Here is a 15369-nt window from a genome sequence, read left to right as displayed (position 1 = left end):
CACATCAGAAGAGGAAATCCTTTTTCATGATGGGTACCATCCTCACCCTCTGCACTTGCAGTAAACCAGCACCTCAGCCAGTGTGGCTGGTAGAGAGTGCTGCAAGGGAAGCAGGTGGGCACAAAACCAGGACTAGTGTCCCCCCAGCACAGGGTGAATCCAGAATAACCTAATCTGGTGGGTTTTCCCCTGGATGTGCTCCATGTGTGTGTGCCAGCCCCAACCATTGCTTTGCTGCCTGTTGTTTGCAGCAGGCTGGAGGTTCCTTTTCCAAATCAGCATCTGTTTACCCAGCAACAGTCCTGAACTTCAAAGGAGTCCAGAGTTAACTGTGGATATAGACTTAGGCCATTTTCTTTTTAATCATTTATTGTTATTATGTTTCTGAAGGTAGAAATCACTCCTTAGAGACTCCAGCCCTGCAGTTAGCTCTAGAGGCCCTATACATCTTCCAGAGCTGAACCTCATTTACCTGGTAGCTGAGAACAACAGTGTTCCCATTCCTTACTCCTTTTCTATTCCCACCACTGAGAAGAACCAAACAGCTTCCCTTGGAGCTTTTAAAGCAATTTTCATCCAAGAGCCAGTGGAGGAGATGCAAAGCCAGCAGCAGTGTTGCCTTTCCCATTCCTTATTTCTTTTCTATTCTCATCACTTAGAAGAACCAAACAGCTTCCCTTGGAGCTTTTAAAGCAATTTTCATCCAAGAGCCACTGGGTTCGCTATGGAAGCAGAGATGTTGCTGCTTGCAGAGGAAGTGGCAGGGCTGGGAGCCTCATGATCCCAAGGAAGAAACCTTGTGTGAAATGCTTCTGCTGCCTGTAAGTGTCCATTTCATCCAAGAGGTTTCCTGGAAACCAGAGGAAAGGAGAGTGAGCTTGGTGCTTTCCCTGGGGGAGGTGGCTGAGGCACAGCCCTGGTGCTGGTGTGGGGAGCCCTTGTGTCCTGTCCCCACATCCTGTGGCAGCTCAGATTTTGCCCATCCACTGTGGCACACAGCAGAAAGGTGCTTTTAAATCACATACAATGTTTGTGAATGCATCAAGTGCTGGGAACAGGGGATCAGCTTGGTCTTGACTCAGTAAATAATTAAGTGGTGCAGTGCAATGGAATTACATCGTTCTCATCTGCAGGTCCTCTGGGAGGTTTCTGCATGATACAGGGAAATTAAGATAAAATTATAGATATGATATCAAAAAGCTGCTGGGTGGGGAAAGAATAATTTGTAGTGCAAAGTCACTGCACTGTGATGAGCACGATGGTAGATTCAGCAGGAGTGAGCTCTTTGCCTCTTCTTCCAACTCCCTCCTTATTAACCCTCCTGGGTGCATGGGCCCTGTGCGGGACCTCAGCATTTGGGGTGCTGGTGACTCCTGCCAAAAAAACACAGTGGCTGCAGGATTGTCCCTTCCAGGAGCTGTGTCCTATGAAAGCTCAGCACCAGGAAGATGCTCCCCCTGAAGACCCCTTGTTTGGGGTCTCTGCAGGGACAGGCTGCTTTGCTAAATGCAGTGCCTTTAAAAGGAAACAGCCTTTTACTTCTCTCTTTATCTAGTGTTAGACCTGACTTGCATTTGCTCCTCACTGAATGTGAGAGGTGGATGAGGGTGAGGGTTGTCCCTACAGTCCACATTTCCTCTCTGTGGCACTTCAAGGGATTCTTCCCCCACGGATAAACCATCCTGCTCCAGTTACCACCTCTCCCATTTTTACATAGGCTAATTCACTAACTGAAGGTGAATCACGCCAGCAAACTGGCTTCACCAGCATCCTGATGACCAAGCATCTGGGTGAAACACAGGCGGGATTACCTTGAGCTGCATGGGTTGGAAGAAGAAATGTGTGAGAACAAAGTTTGACAGGAGGGATGCTATAACAATATTGAGGAAAAGGTGAGAAAAGCAGTTTCACAAGAGGAAAGTGGTTGTTGGTGCTGGTGGGTGTCTCCTGGCAGCACAGTGATGCTGGCTATTGGGGGTGCTGTTGTGTAGCGCATCCACTGTGCCCGCTGCATCCCTGGCAGCGCAGCCCATTGACGCCGGCTTTGCTGCTGGGAGAGGGGAATAAATAAGGGAAATCATAACTGCTTTTGCCATTAAAAGAGAAATTAGCTCATGCAGTGCTAAGCCCTCAGTCTGCGGGCCCAGTGCAGCCAATCTGGTTTGATTGTTTCCCAGGACTCCTCTGCAGCCCAACAATGACAAATACCAGGAATTAACAGAGTGTAATTACTCTGTATTAGCTGAATTCACAGTATAGGCACAGATCATAAACAGTCAATGATTATTCCTAATTTCACATTTTTAGCAATCTGAATTGCAGCAGTTATGCCTGCCAGAGAGAATTAGTTTCTTTTTCAATACCTCAGTTCCCCAGTCACTGTCCTCCCTTTAAGATACATCTTTACTGCTGAAAAAAGAGGACATTAAACACAAATCCCTCCCTATTTCTACAGCAAAATCTCCACCCCACCCCAGTCCCCAAATTCTTCTGTGGCTCTGCAGCCCCAAAGTTTTTTCTTTTGTTACCAGCTGCCTTGAAACACAGAGAGGTGCCTGGTGTGATCTGTACCCCTTGGGCCACAGCTCATTTCACCCAGGTTTGTTTCGGGGTAGTTACCAGCCCTGGCTCTTGGGTGTTGCAGAGGTGTCCACGGGAAGGGGCCTGGGCAGTACCAAAGCTTGCTATCCATCCCCTGTTACCAGTTATGCTACACAGCAGTGCTTGTGTTTTAAGCATCATCTCCTTTTCAAATCACTGTTGCAGGCCAGGACATGGTTTTCAAATGCTGATTTGCACCTGCAGTGAAATCATGCTGGGGTCTCCAGCCTGGCAATGCCTGTGCCCTCCCCAGACAAGGTCTGTGAGAGGGGCTGGGGCAGACCTCAGTATTTCATTCTTACAGGCAAAGAGTATTAAGAAAAGAGAACGCAAATAAAAATTATTAATATTTGCATGGGAAATTTCTAACCCTATTAGTATCATATCATTAAAGTTGTTTCTTATGCACAGGCAGTGATTTCATTACATAACAATGTCAGCACTGCACAATGATTTGGTCAATTAATGATGAGAGGGGGAAAAGATCCCATTGCTTGTTTACTGATAGCAGTGTCTTTGGGATCCTTCCTTTTGCTTTGTTCCCAGTAAATACTGAGGGGTGGTGGGTGACTGTCACTGGCCATGTGCTTGTTCAGGTGCCCTGGGGTGTGGGGTTGTGTCGAGTGTTTATGGTGAGAATGAGGGGGAAAGCCAAGCAGATATGGTGGGACTGTGTTATAGGCCACCCAACCAGGATGAAGAGACTGATGAATTATTCTATAAGCACCTGGAAGATGTCTCACAGTCACCAGCCCTTGTTCTCAAGGAGGACTTCAACCCATTGGGTGTCTGCTGGAAATATGACACAGCTGAGAAAAGACAGCCTAGAAGGTTCCTGGAGAGAGTGGAAGAGAATTTCCCGAGACAGCTGGTGAGTGACCCTCTAGGGAATTTAATATCTATGGATATTATGAAAAATATCTTTACTGAAAGGTTTGTCAAGCATTAGAACAGGCTGTTCAGGGAAATAGTGGAGTCACCATCCCTGTTGATACTTAAAAGAGAGATGGGGCACTTTAGGGATATGGTTAGGTGGTGGACTTGGCAGTGCTGGGTTAACAGTGGGAGTTGATGATCTCAAAGTTCTTTTCCAAACCTAAGCAATTCTATATTCTATAAAGGGATAAGGGTCTGAGAAGCTTCTGGTCAGAAGTACTTCCCACTGCTGGCACTGGGCAGGGAGTTATTTATTCCAGGCAGTGGCTGAGGCCACCCAACAGCAGCAGCAGTTTTTTATGGCACCCATTCCTAGGACACTGCAGAAGGATTATGCATGCTTCCACCATGTCAGCTTTTTATTAGATTGCAGGCAGGGGTTAAACTGATCCTTGTCTGTGCAAATACAATGCCGTGAGCGATGGGAGCAGGATAAATTGAGGACAAGAGGTGGCCACTTTTACCACTGCTCTCAAGAATGCTCTGCTGGTTTACTGTGTCATTTGCTTTTTATCTGGGACATATACCTGTGGCCATGGCATGTCTCTCAATTTTTTGCCTATGAGGTGCAATAAATTAATGGGCTAATACACAGTCTCTGAGTGGAGATGAAGTGCAGAGCAGTGACTGCACCAAAGCTCTTTGAATCTCCTCGGTTTGCCACAGTAGCACCAGTTTTAGTACAGCTTCCCCAAGGTAGGGACACAGGGGATGTCCCACAATGGTGAGGGTCTTGCAGGGGTACAGATCACGCAGGTGATTTGTCTGTTTGTCATCTGTGTTTTGTCCAGGTTACTCATGTATTAGCAGGAAGTGATGGTCCTCATGGCTGGGTTGGTGGAGTGAGTTTATTTGTGGCAGTTCTGATATTGTCTGTGACACTGGAAAGCAATATTCGAAGGAGCACACAGTAATCCTGCATGCCGGGCTGGCCAGATTTGCTTATTGGTTATCCAGAGCAGGACTATGGGGCTGCAGCATCTGAATGCTCCAAAACCTCCTGCTATTTGCTGTAATAACAGTGAGCCATTAAGGGCTGCTCATGTGGGGAAGTGCAGTGGGAAACACAGTGAAATTGAAGTGGGGATATGGTTTGGAGGAGACAGACCCTGCTTGGGGCCTAACTGCTCACTGGCCCCACAGAGGGGATTTTGTGGGGGATCATTTTCTTATTTTTCACCTCCCCCATGAAAAGGTTCTGTAGGCCAGGTCTGGTGTATGTGACAGGGTTGTGCAGGGGGCTGCTAGCATCTGGTGCTCCAGCAAATTGCAGGAACATTAGTAGTTACTGACAGATGTCTCTTGATTTGCTGGATGCTGTGGAGTGAAAACCTTGGAGCCTAACCCATCGTTCTCACAGGGTTCCTCTTTGGAGGGAGAGCACTGCATCCTTGTGACTTTTATGTAAGCAGCCCATGCTGATTTGAACATCCTCCCTTGCTACAGATGTTAGGTGGGGATACGGTTTCCAGCTATAACACTATTAGAAAGACAGCATGTACACACGTCTTGCAGAAAAACAGAAAAGCCTTCTGGTTGTAGCTTCTGAGTACAGGTATAGCGATATGAATTGCCACCTTGCTCAGATGAGTAAAGAAGTGTGACTAAACAGGTAAACCCAGTGGCTGTATATGGTAGTAGCTTAGAGCAATATAATAGCTCTCATGCCTTCAGGAGCTGTTGCACAGACTTTGGATTTTCAGTCTGAGCCAAAGATATTGACTGTGGTCTGCCTGAATCTAGTTTATGCTAAAGTGCCTGTGGCTGCCAGTCTGAGCTGTGTGAAGCCCCAGAACCCTGCCTGCTGTGGGGGTCTGGCACTCCACCTTGGGACAGCAAGGCAGTGGAGGGTGAGTAATGTACTAATTCAGCTCTCCTGTTATTTTTACTTGCCTACAGTAGTAGCTGATTAATTAGAGATCTCCCAACCCACTCCACCAACTTCCCTGTGCTTGCAGCTGACGAAATCCTGGCTTTGTGCTGCTGCTGGATCTCCCCAGTCCAGTAACCATTACATTGCAGGCAGAATGTATCTTTAAAAAATACTATAGAAATTGAAACTGTCCAGTGAGAACAAAGCCAGTGGGGCTTTTTGCATCTACCGTTTTTATTGTATTCTGTTGCATTTATAAAGTAGACCCTGGGAGAGCCCAGTCTTTCCTCCCAAACTTGTAATTCTTATACCTCTTCAAGAAGATTTCTGCTCACAAAGGAGATAAAAGATAACAATACAATGTTCTCTGACATTTGAACATGCTACCGAGAACCTGAATTAAAAGAAACAAACTCAAAAAGTATCATTTATGCAGCAATTGACTTAAAAAAGTCAGCCTCTGCTAAGAGTTACCACCCAGTGTAAATGTCTTTATTGCTAGACAGAGAATAGGAAATAACTTGGGCAACTCTTCTGTGCCTGCTGGGTTTTTCTTGGTGCTGCACATGCACTGAATCGTGGTGGCTGGAGTGCCGCAGGGTGCCTACTGCACAACTCTTTTGACTCCAACTCGCTACACAGTATAAATCTGAATACCAGTGTCATTAGGAGGAATGGTTTGGGCTTGTTACAGTTAGAGCATAGTGTCAGCTATCTGCAAAGCCTAAAGGGTGAAAAACCCAAGCAGAGCTCGAATGAGGGACCCAGGTTGGGTTTGTATAGAGAAACCTGATTTTTTTTCTGTCTTGCTGCTTACTGCCCCCCACCCCAATGATATTTCCTGGCCTCTCTGAGCTATTTCTAGTCTTCCGTTTTCATCATAATTGATCATACTGTCAAATTCTTTGCCCTGTGCACGTTGCCTAATGCTTTTTTGAGTTTGTGTCCTCATTTTGGTCTTCCACTGCTCAGTCTCCTAGGAAGGTTGTCAGCTTTGTGATACAGAAAGTTCCCATCAAATTTTGTCTTCCACTAAGCCCAGTCTGTGTTCAGGTGATGCTTTGCATAATGTCACCCCCTCTGCTGCTACTGCCCTGTGTTTCTCGCTCTGTCTTGGCAGTTGTGATGGTTTGTTGTGTACAGATATACCCTGGGCTTGGCAGAAGGGTGGCCAACACATGCTCTGATGACAAGTATTTATTTCCAGCCTGACCTGTAGGTCTGGAGTGCTTGAACCCCTGGAGCTTGATGGCCAGGGCTGCAAGGTGACTGTTTTCTGCTGTCCTTCTATCATCATCACTCATATAACCTTATTTATTGCAAAATGAAATAACTTCTTAAAGGCTGAATATGAATCTCATGTGAAGCACATAACCGCCATGCCCAGGGGCAATTGCCAAGTGCCAAAATGGTCTAATAAGGATTCTCACAGAATCTCTAAGAGGAAGTATTTATTTGTGGGGCTTAGCAAAATAGGTTGTGAGCTGACTCTCAATTTTAACATGTTTACCCAAGAACTGCCATCTCCGAAGTGCTGTGTTTTCTGATTCAAAGGTGATACTCCATCCTTCTGAAAGAAAAGCCTTCAGCTGATGCAGAGATTATATGCATCTCCCGGATAAGTTATTCTTTTGTACAAGATCAAATAGGGACAGACAGGGTAAGTAACAAATTCCATTTTATTTATTTGAACAGCATTTGTATGAGAAGACCAAGGTACAAACAAAAATGAGACAAAGGTCAAAGTTCAGGCATGCATGGCTGAAGGAGGAAACATTCTGCTGGAAAATCTTCAGAGATCCACAACGGGTAGTGGATACAATGGTGACCATGCAGTTAAATTACCCCACATGACATGATCTTGGCAAACACACTCACAGGAAGGTCACTGGCTGAGGAGGAATGCTCAGAGGAAATTAAAATTGGCTTGGCACTGGGGAAAATATGCCTGAGCTCCATGGCAGCTGTTACCAAGTGAAGGAAAGCAGGCAGCAAGGCACGCCATGTCTCCCTTCCCTGTAAGTCAGGAATGGCAAGAAGGATCTACGGAAAATGACATAGGATGCCTGGGTGTACACGCTACAGTGGCCTAAAATGTTTTATTACCATACATAATATGGTAGTACATTAATATAATAAACCAGACCTTGGAAGTATGATGGGCTCAGGCCCAGGTGGGCCCAATTCAGTGGCACAAGGTTCCTTGCTAGTCTTACACTACCTGCAATTTCTGATGTCATAGCGTCTACAAAACATGATATGTTTTGTTTTTTTTTTTCCTGCAAAACTAGAAAAAACTGAGGGAAAATAAAATCACCTCACAGTATGTCGAAAACCACTTTTCTCTGGTAGCTGGCAGAGGGGACTTGGGCAGCCCCATTTTGCCCTGAGCTGTCAAGCAGCTGCTTCCACATGTTACACTCACAACTGGCTGCTTCATATGCCTTGACAACTTCAGGCTCTTCAGCTTGAATCTCAACTTTTAACTAGAATGTTTCACTTCCTCGAGCCTTGGCATAATCCCTGCCACGAAGAATTTGGGCTTTTACACATAACTCTGTATCTACACAGTTTCAAGATAAGATCAGGTGAAACCACATATAATGAACTGTATGTAGTTTCTGTTGGCTACAGAACTCCCCAATAGCTTTTTAACCTTTCTTTTGTTATCATCATCTCTCTTTTGTCCTTGTTCTATTAACTGTTGTTATTTAATAACCTATAGCTCAGTTTTAGCACTATTGTATTTCTTCTCTCCAGCACCTCAGAACTCTAATCAGTGTAACCCAGTGTGTGATAGAGCCACACTGGCTGTGATTTCTTTGAAGATCCCAAGGTAAAATGAGAACGCTAAATACATCTTATAATTGATTTAACTCATTCCCTTCCTTGGCAAAAGCAAGGCTCCTTTCAGGAGCAAAAGCAAGGAAGTTGAACAGGGTGATGGTGGCCTGAGATACTGCAGAGCCCATCAGTGGCTCCGCACTTTCAGTTCATGTATTTCATCATGCTCTGATGGGCTCTTTGTGGAAACATTAACATGCACTTTGAGGGAGAAAAAGGTATTCCATTACTTTTGTTCGGGTTTTGTTTTGTTTTTGTGAAAAAGCTATAAAGTTTCATGAAGAAATGTCATGATTGAAAATGCAGTCACTTCAAGGAAAAATCTTCTTTGACTGGTATCTCATTACAAAGACCAGGATTAAACTGGCTCCCCATGACCTTCTTCCCAAAGTTTTTTGAAGCTACCAGGAGGTGTTTGCTTGTTCTTGACAGTGATGTTAAACTAACGGGGCTGTCTTCATTTCCTTCTCTGAGACAAGAACACCAGACCTGCAAGTCCATTCTAATTCCTTAAAAACCAATGACTTGGATGTGGCTGCTCTGGCTCATAGCTTCCCACTGAAAAACCAAACCCACTTTACACAATGAAGATGAAATAAATGTCAGACTTCCCTCAGGAGCTGAGTTCTCCGTGACTCTGCACAGGCCTGGGTGCCACAGCGCCATTTCACACCGCCACCCTCTTCCTTGGGTGCCCTGAGGGAGACTCTGTCAGGAGGCCAGCGCTGCCTCCTGCGCCAGCTGTGGCCAGGTTTTATTCACTTGGTGCTGGACAGGGAGGCCACAGCCAGGAGCCCGTCACCCCTCTGCAGCACCACCGCTGAAGAACACGAGTTAACCGGAAAGGACCCGGCTACACACAGGCAGCGGCAGCCAAGCTACACACAGGTCGAGCCACGCTCCGGTGGCCGCCATTTGAAACGGCTCCCACGGCCCAGGCGCTCTCCCCTTTGCCGTACATCCAGCGCTGGGCCCGCCCGCTCCGCAGGTGAGACTCGTGGGACCAGAGTTCCCTGGGCCCTTGTCCGTGGTGGAGCCGGTCCGACTCTGGGTGCCGGTGCCGTGGCGCACGGAAACGGGTCTGTGGGATCGCCAGGGCTTGAATCATGGATTTTGTGTCAAAACGTTTTGTGATCGGCGTTTTATGGAAGAGGAGACCTGGAGTTTTGTTATTGTCTTCTTAATTCTGCGAGTTGTGTGTACGGGCCGACTGTGCTGCTTTTCACATAGGAACGCCAGTAATCGCAGTATAGCTTATTAATGGTCTTTTTGCCCACTGTATTTTGAGAAAATATGTAGTGGTATTACAAACTCAGCTTTAAATATTCCTTATGTGGAATTCATTTGTCTGGAAGATACTAAAACCCTTCATCAGTGATAAAGTGCTTTCCCTGGTGTGTCCCAGCCTATCATAAATCAACACTGGCTTTGGGCCTGTGATGGTGAGTTATATGTATTAACAGTCCTGGATCTAAGCATATGTTCCCTGCCAAAAACAGGTGCGTTTGTGTAATTTTTCAATGCAAATAAGTAGTAGTAGCAAATTCACTTTATGGTGCTTCACACTTTTGACTTTGGAATAGAAAATCTTAAATAAACACAGCTTCAACACTGGGATGTTGATGATAAAAATGTATTCATATACTTATGTAAGTTAAGTCTCTTAATTTAAAATGGGCTAACTCTGATTGTGAAGGTTTGTAAGCCTGTATGGGTTTGTCCATTTCTCCCTCTCTTGGGGTTAGGGCAGTGTTAGATAATTTAAAGAAGCATGAAGGTCTGTCTCTATTTACTATTTGTGAAATGCTCTTTTGCTTGTAACTGTTTGAATCCTGGGCCTACATGAACACAAAATATTATTGAAATACTTGAATGAAACATTCTAGTTTAAAGCAACAAAATACACATAGGAATAAGTCATAGGATGGAGATTTTTTTTGCAGGGTCTGAAGTGTTTTGTGTGAATGGAAAGACCAGAGGGCCCTTTGGACTGCTGCCACTTTATTTTTGGTGCAGGAAGCATTGTGAAACTAATGATTTTTAAAGTCAGTGCACAAATCCAGACCTTACAAGATAAATCCTGATAGGAATCTCTTTTTCTAAAGATAGATAGCATTTGTTGTCACTTAGCTTTAGAAGCTACATTTTTGGTCTGTCATTGGCTGACACTTTAAGCTTGTATTTTCAGTTGGGGAGATGTACCAAAGTATGTGGTTCAATAAGAAAATAAGTTTGATCTGTGACTGAAAAACCAGTAAACTGCTTTTACATGGCATTCTATAAATATGTCTATTTATTTGACAAATACGCAAAAAGATGCTGTTGGTTTTTCTAAAACATCCCACTGGATTTTAAGCACGGTTGATTTTTAGAATTTCTGGAGGAGGAAAGACGAAAAATACTGCAACTATCAGTTTTCCAGGCTGTTCTCTTTTGGTTTTAATTACAGGTTACTATAAAGACAATACTACTTGATACATAATGAAAGCACTTCTTAATGTTATCTAGTGCTTATATGAGAAATGTCATTCACTGAATGCTTTTAGCAGCTACCAATCTTAATAACAAAGGTAATTTCTAGTCCGCATTTGTAGTTAACTTAATGAAAATTGCAAAGTTACAAGTAAGCAATATATAAGCAAGTATGTATTGCAGCGGCATTTGCAATAGTTCCTGTCTTTATGAAAGACAAACTGACAAAGTTTACAGTAATCAGCTTAGTATGACTGAATTGTCCCAACAAAAAGTTTACAAACCTTGGGTCTAGTTTCCCTTTCAACAAGAGCCAGCTTGTTATGAACTTGAAAGTTACAAGGATCATCAGTTTCCTGAGTCTGTATAAAATACCTTTTGCAAATTAGTAAATAAACTCACTTCCTGTATGTCAGTTTAAAAACCAACTATGTTGCTGACAAATATCAAGCCATTTTGTAAAAAAGAACTTTAGTTGATAATTTGAGGACTCCTAGTGATGGTATGAGGTTTATAGTCCTTGATTTGCACAGTTTTATATTTTTCTACTACCGTATACTTCCTAGATGTTACCTCTTCATGTATGCTCAACCCTTTCTGTGATCTGTTAATGGAAGTCGTAATTATTTGATTATCTTTACTATCTTAAACATAATTCAAACGAGAACTTTTCGGTTCAGACACTTGCTTCTTCCACTTAAAAAGATTTAATTAGTAGCAGAAGGTGTTTTGTGATAAAGGTGTGTGTCTTCATATATATGTTCTTTATGTGCTCTGAGCCAGCTGAGAACTATCTCCATACAATACAGTGGAGATAAGCTAGTGATGTGAAGCCAGAGCTAATAAGCACTGCTGAGAGTCAAAGTATATTAGCATAGTGTTGAACCCAAGTTAATATATTAAGGTGACTTCCACTCATGTGCTGAATGCAGAGCTGTTTGCATCTTCCTTTAGAACCCTGTGTGATTTGCCATTAGTGGACTGGCTCCTATGAAAGCCATGTATACTTTATAAGAACACAGTGAAAAAAAAGTATTACATGATATGTCTTATGTGTAATTCTGACTACAGCGGTGTCTACAAATACTGTAGCTGTCTAACTTGCTAAGTAGCTTTACCTTTCAATCCTGAAATCCTTAGTTATAGAAGTACATCACTGACAGTTAACAGCAATACTCATTGTAAATATATGCTGTTGGAGGGCCTCTCTTCTGCCTCTCTTGCACTACTGGTCCTTCACATGTAGTTCTGGCCAAGTGAATCAAAGCAGTAGGTCACTCTGAGATTAGCTCCAAGGTGCCACTATTTCTAAGGCATGAATCATGTACTTTTCAGTAGTTGTGGCTTGTTTAAAGGCTGTAGATAATAGCAAAGATAAGGCTGCAGACAAAAAAATGAACAAATGGTGGTGCTTTCCAGAATGATTGCTCTGTATGTAAAATGAATATATATGTATATATAAATAATACAAGTGTTAGAAGTACGTTATTTAAAAGGCATTTCTAAAACATCTAGTTCATTATTTAGAATAGTTCAATATAGCTGTTGATGTCATTCTTAAAAACCCAATTATGCTAATTGAACAAGTTGGAGATTTTTATGGAAACTTGTCCAAAATACAGAATCATGCAACATTCGATGTGCAGCGGCAGTATGAAAGTAATAAGATCAACATACTAATTACATTTTTTGATAGGCCTGTTACAAATGTCATGGTTTCTAAATTTCCCTTTCCTTATAATCAAAAATTTTAAACTGAATTGGTGTTTCAGGAAACAGCCTGAGGTAAATTTCTAGTATCTGATCTGGTTTCCATTTTAATTTTATATACAGACAACTTTAAGACATTACTGTCCGAGAAGCTTGAAATAATTTTTTTGCCTGTGAAAACTGGAAAATGTTCAAATATCAGTATCAGGTAAAACAAATAGGTTTTTATTACCCTTTTTCATTTAATCTCTGGGAGAACTCAGTTAAATTTGGCTTAGTTGGGGGAAGTGGGGTGGGCAAAAAGTTCAGATTAGAAAAATATTTTTGAATGTGTACTCAGTATTTTTTCTAACAATGTTATAAAATAGGAGGTAGCTGCTGATGCTGTCAGGGCTAGCATGGACACTTAACATGCTGTGACCCGTAACTTTTTGTCTGTCTTTACCCTCAGGGGCCACGGGAGGCCCACTGTCTGCTCCCACCCTCTCATGGGAGCAAGCCCAACATTTCAGGTGTAGTCAGAAAATGGGGGTTGGTTAATTCTCTTGGTCCAGCACAGGGTTGTAACAACACTCATTGCTTCATTTGATTCACAGATCTTATTGTCCTTTTTACTTTTCCTGGCCTTCCTTTTCATGATGTGTCCTGGTTTGAGCAGTAGCAGTCATTTCTCTCCTTCTTGGTAGCTGGTGCAGTGCTGTGTTTTGACTTTCGGGCTGGGAACGGTTGCTGATAGCACGTATGTTTTGAGGTATTGCTCAAATGTTTGGTTTGTCCAAGGCCTTTTCTGAGCTCATGCTCTGCCAGGGAGGAGGGGAGGCCGGGAGGAAGGAGAGACAGAACACCTGACCCAGGCTAGCCAAAGAGGTATTCCATACCATAGCACATCATACACAGGAGGTAACCGGGAGAGACCTGGAAGGGCTGGAGCTCTGGGGGGATGGAGGAGGTATCGGTTGGGCAGGGTTGGGTGAGTTATGGGTTGGTGGCTGGTGAGGTATTGTATTCTCTTCACTTGTTACTTGCTTTATCATTATTATTTGTGGTAGTAGTAGCAGTAGTGGTTTGTGTTGTACCTTAGCTATTAAACTGTTCTTATCTCAACCCGTGGGGGCTACATTCTTTGGATTCTCCTTCCTAACTCTCTGGGAGTTGGGGGACCAAGGGGGGGAGTGAGTGAACGAGCTATGCAGACTTGGTTTAAACCATGACACCATGCTTTCCCTCCTTTTCTCCCTTTTTCTATACTTAAAAGTGCCCTTCTAAGAGAGCAACCCACACGTAATTGTTCTTTTCCCCACTGTTCCCCGATGTTCTATGTCTGTACCAGAAATGGGTATTTCTGATGCTGTTACGTAGGCTTTCTCAGCTTTATATAGTTTTTTTTTTTTGTTTGTTTCATTGCCTTGGTGGTGTCAGCTTTGCAGGATTGTGGTACCCAAAAGATGCTCCATACTCCCCTCCAGTTGACTGTGGAGTTTGACAGTTACTTGCTTAACTCCCCCTTGGCCACCCATGAGGTCCAGCCATCCACCGTGGCAATAAGGAACTTTTTCTCATGCGATGTCTGGTAGTTTTTTATGTCCTGTTCGGTAAGTTTAACCTCAGCTGAGGGCCTACTCAAGGGCTGAGTATTAACAAAAGGTATTTGTAAATATGGGAGAAAAAGCCACTTATCTTTATCCATTATCAATTTTGAAAATATTTTATGAGTGCAGTTTCTGGAATGCCATTTTGAATCTCCTTAGAACTTAGTCTGATCACTGAGATTAGCCATGTGAATGGAAGATGCCAGGTGTGGGTGAGCAGAGGAAAATGCCTAATTCATACATGGTGCAGAGTTGATGTTCTATGAAGGCATTTATTTTGCTGGCAAGACTGCTCACCCCTCTTGTTCATTCTGACTTGTGGGCAATTGTTTGGACAGCTGAGCAGAAACAATCAGGGAGTGCAGGCAACTAAGAATGAGAAGAGAGCAGCAGAGTTGTAATGATTGATTAGATCAACCATGCTGCTGAGAAAATGCTTAGCAAACTGTAGGCTGAGTACATCAGGTGTCACCAGAAATGTGACATCAAATGGGAAAAATATTGAAGCAAATAATTCCCTACGGAGACGTGATAAAGCCTACATCCCCCAAGAGCATGGGGTTAGGTTCTTTGATGTCTAATAGTGCACACGCTCTGTGTAAGGAGTTCTCACCTGGCAGGGGCATTCAGAATCTTTTTCCACTATTAACGATCTGATGTCTTGTGAAGAGTACAGCATGAGTACAGCCCTTTTTATGGTAATACTGGTAGGGTCAGATTTACTATGCGGGCACATAAGTTGGCCCAGTAAAGACAGTAAATTTTTGTGAGTTTCCCAGACTGGTCAAATCAGGCTGGAATTTGGTAGCTAGTAGAGAAGTTACTGGGAAATGTCTTTAAAATACATGTGTAATCACATTGCATAAAGTTCATAGGAAATCAGACAAAACATTCCACCTGCAATAGCTTATTTTTTAGCATTAAGTTTTAAAACTCACCTCATTTGGTGAATTGTATAAATTAACCATGTGCAAATATAAATTACTAATCTCAAAACAAAAAATTATTGTAATTTTGCTTTTTAAGGATTGACATAAAATGTAAATCATTGCATGTTATTCCTTCAATTTTATGTTCTGCTTCTCCATTAAAGCCAAATATTGACTATTTTAACTGCTATGTTGTGGTAGTCAAGAAGCTGTTATTAATGTTCTGCTGTCTGACTGGTCAGTAATACTGTCTGTGGTAACAGCCTCATGTAGGGAGGGATTGTTCTTACCTACTCATCTTGGCCATTGATGATTCAGTTCTGAACATGTGGTTGGATGGTGTATCCTTAAACCATTTCATCACCATTTCCTAGGGTGGCCTGCCGTGGAATGGACTCAGTCAGAGACCAGTATG

General features: G+C 43.1%; 1 protein-coding gene across 1 annotated transcript in view; it reads left to right on the top strand.

Moving 5' to 3' along the window:
- CFAP20DC (CFAP20 domain containing) overlaps window positions 1-15369 on the top strand; it is a 261784-nt gene that overhangs the window by 196131 nt on the left and 50284 nt on the right.

Source organism: Melopsittacus undulatus, chromosome 9, assembly GCF_012275295.1.
Source record: "Melopsittacus undulatus isolate bMelUnd1 chromosome 9, bMelUnd1.mat.Z, whole genome shotgun sequence".
NCBI classification, from domain to species: Eukaryota; Metazoa; Chordata; class Aves; order Psittaciformes; family Psittaculidae; genus Melopsittacus; species Melopsittacus undulatus.
The sequence above is the reverse complement of the archived record's forward strand: the minus strand, read 5'-3'. Positions and strand labels throughout refer to the sequence as shown.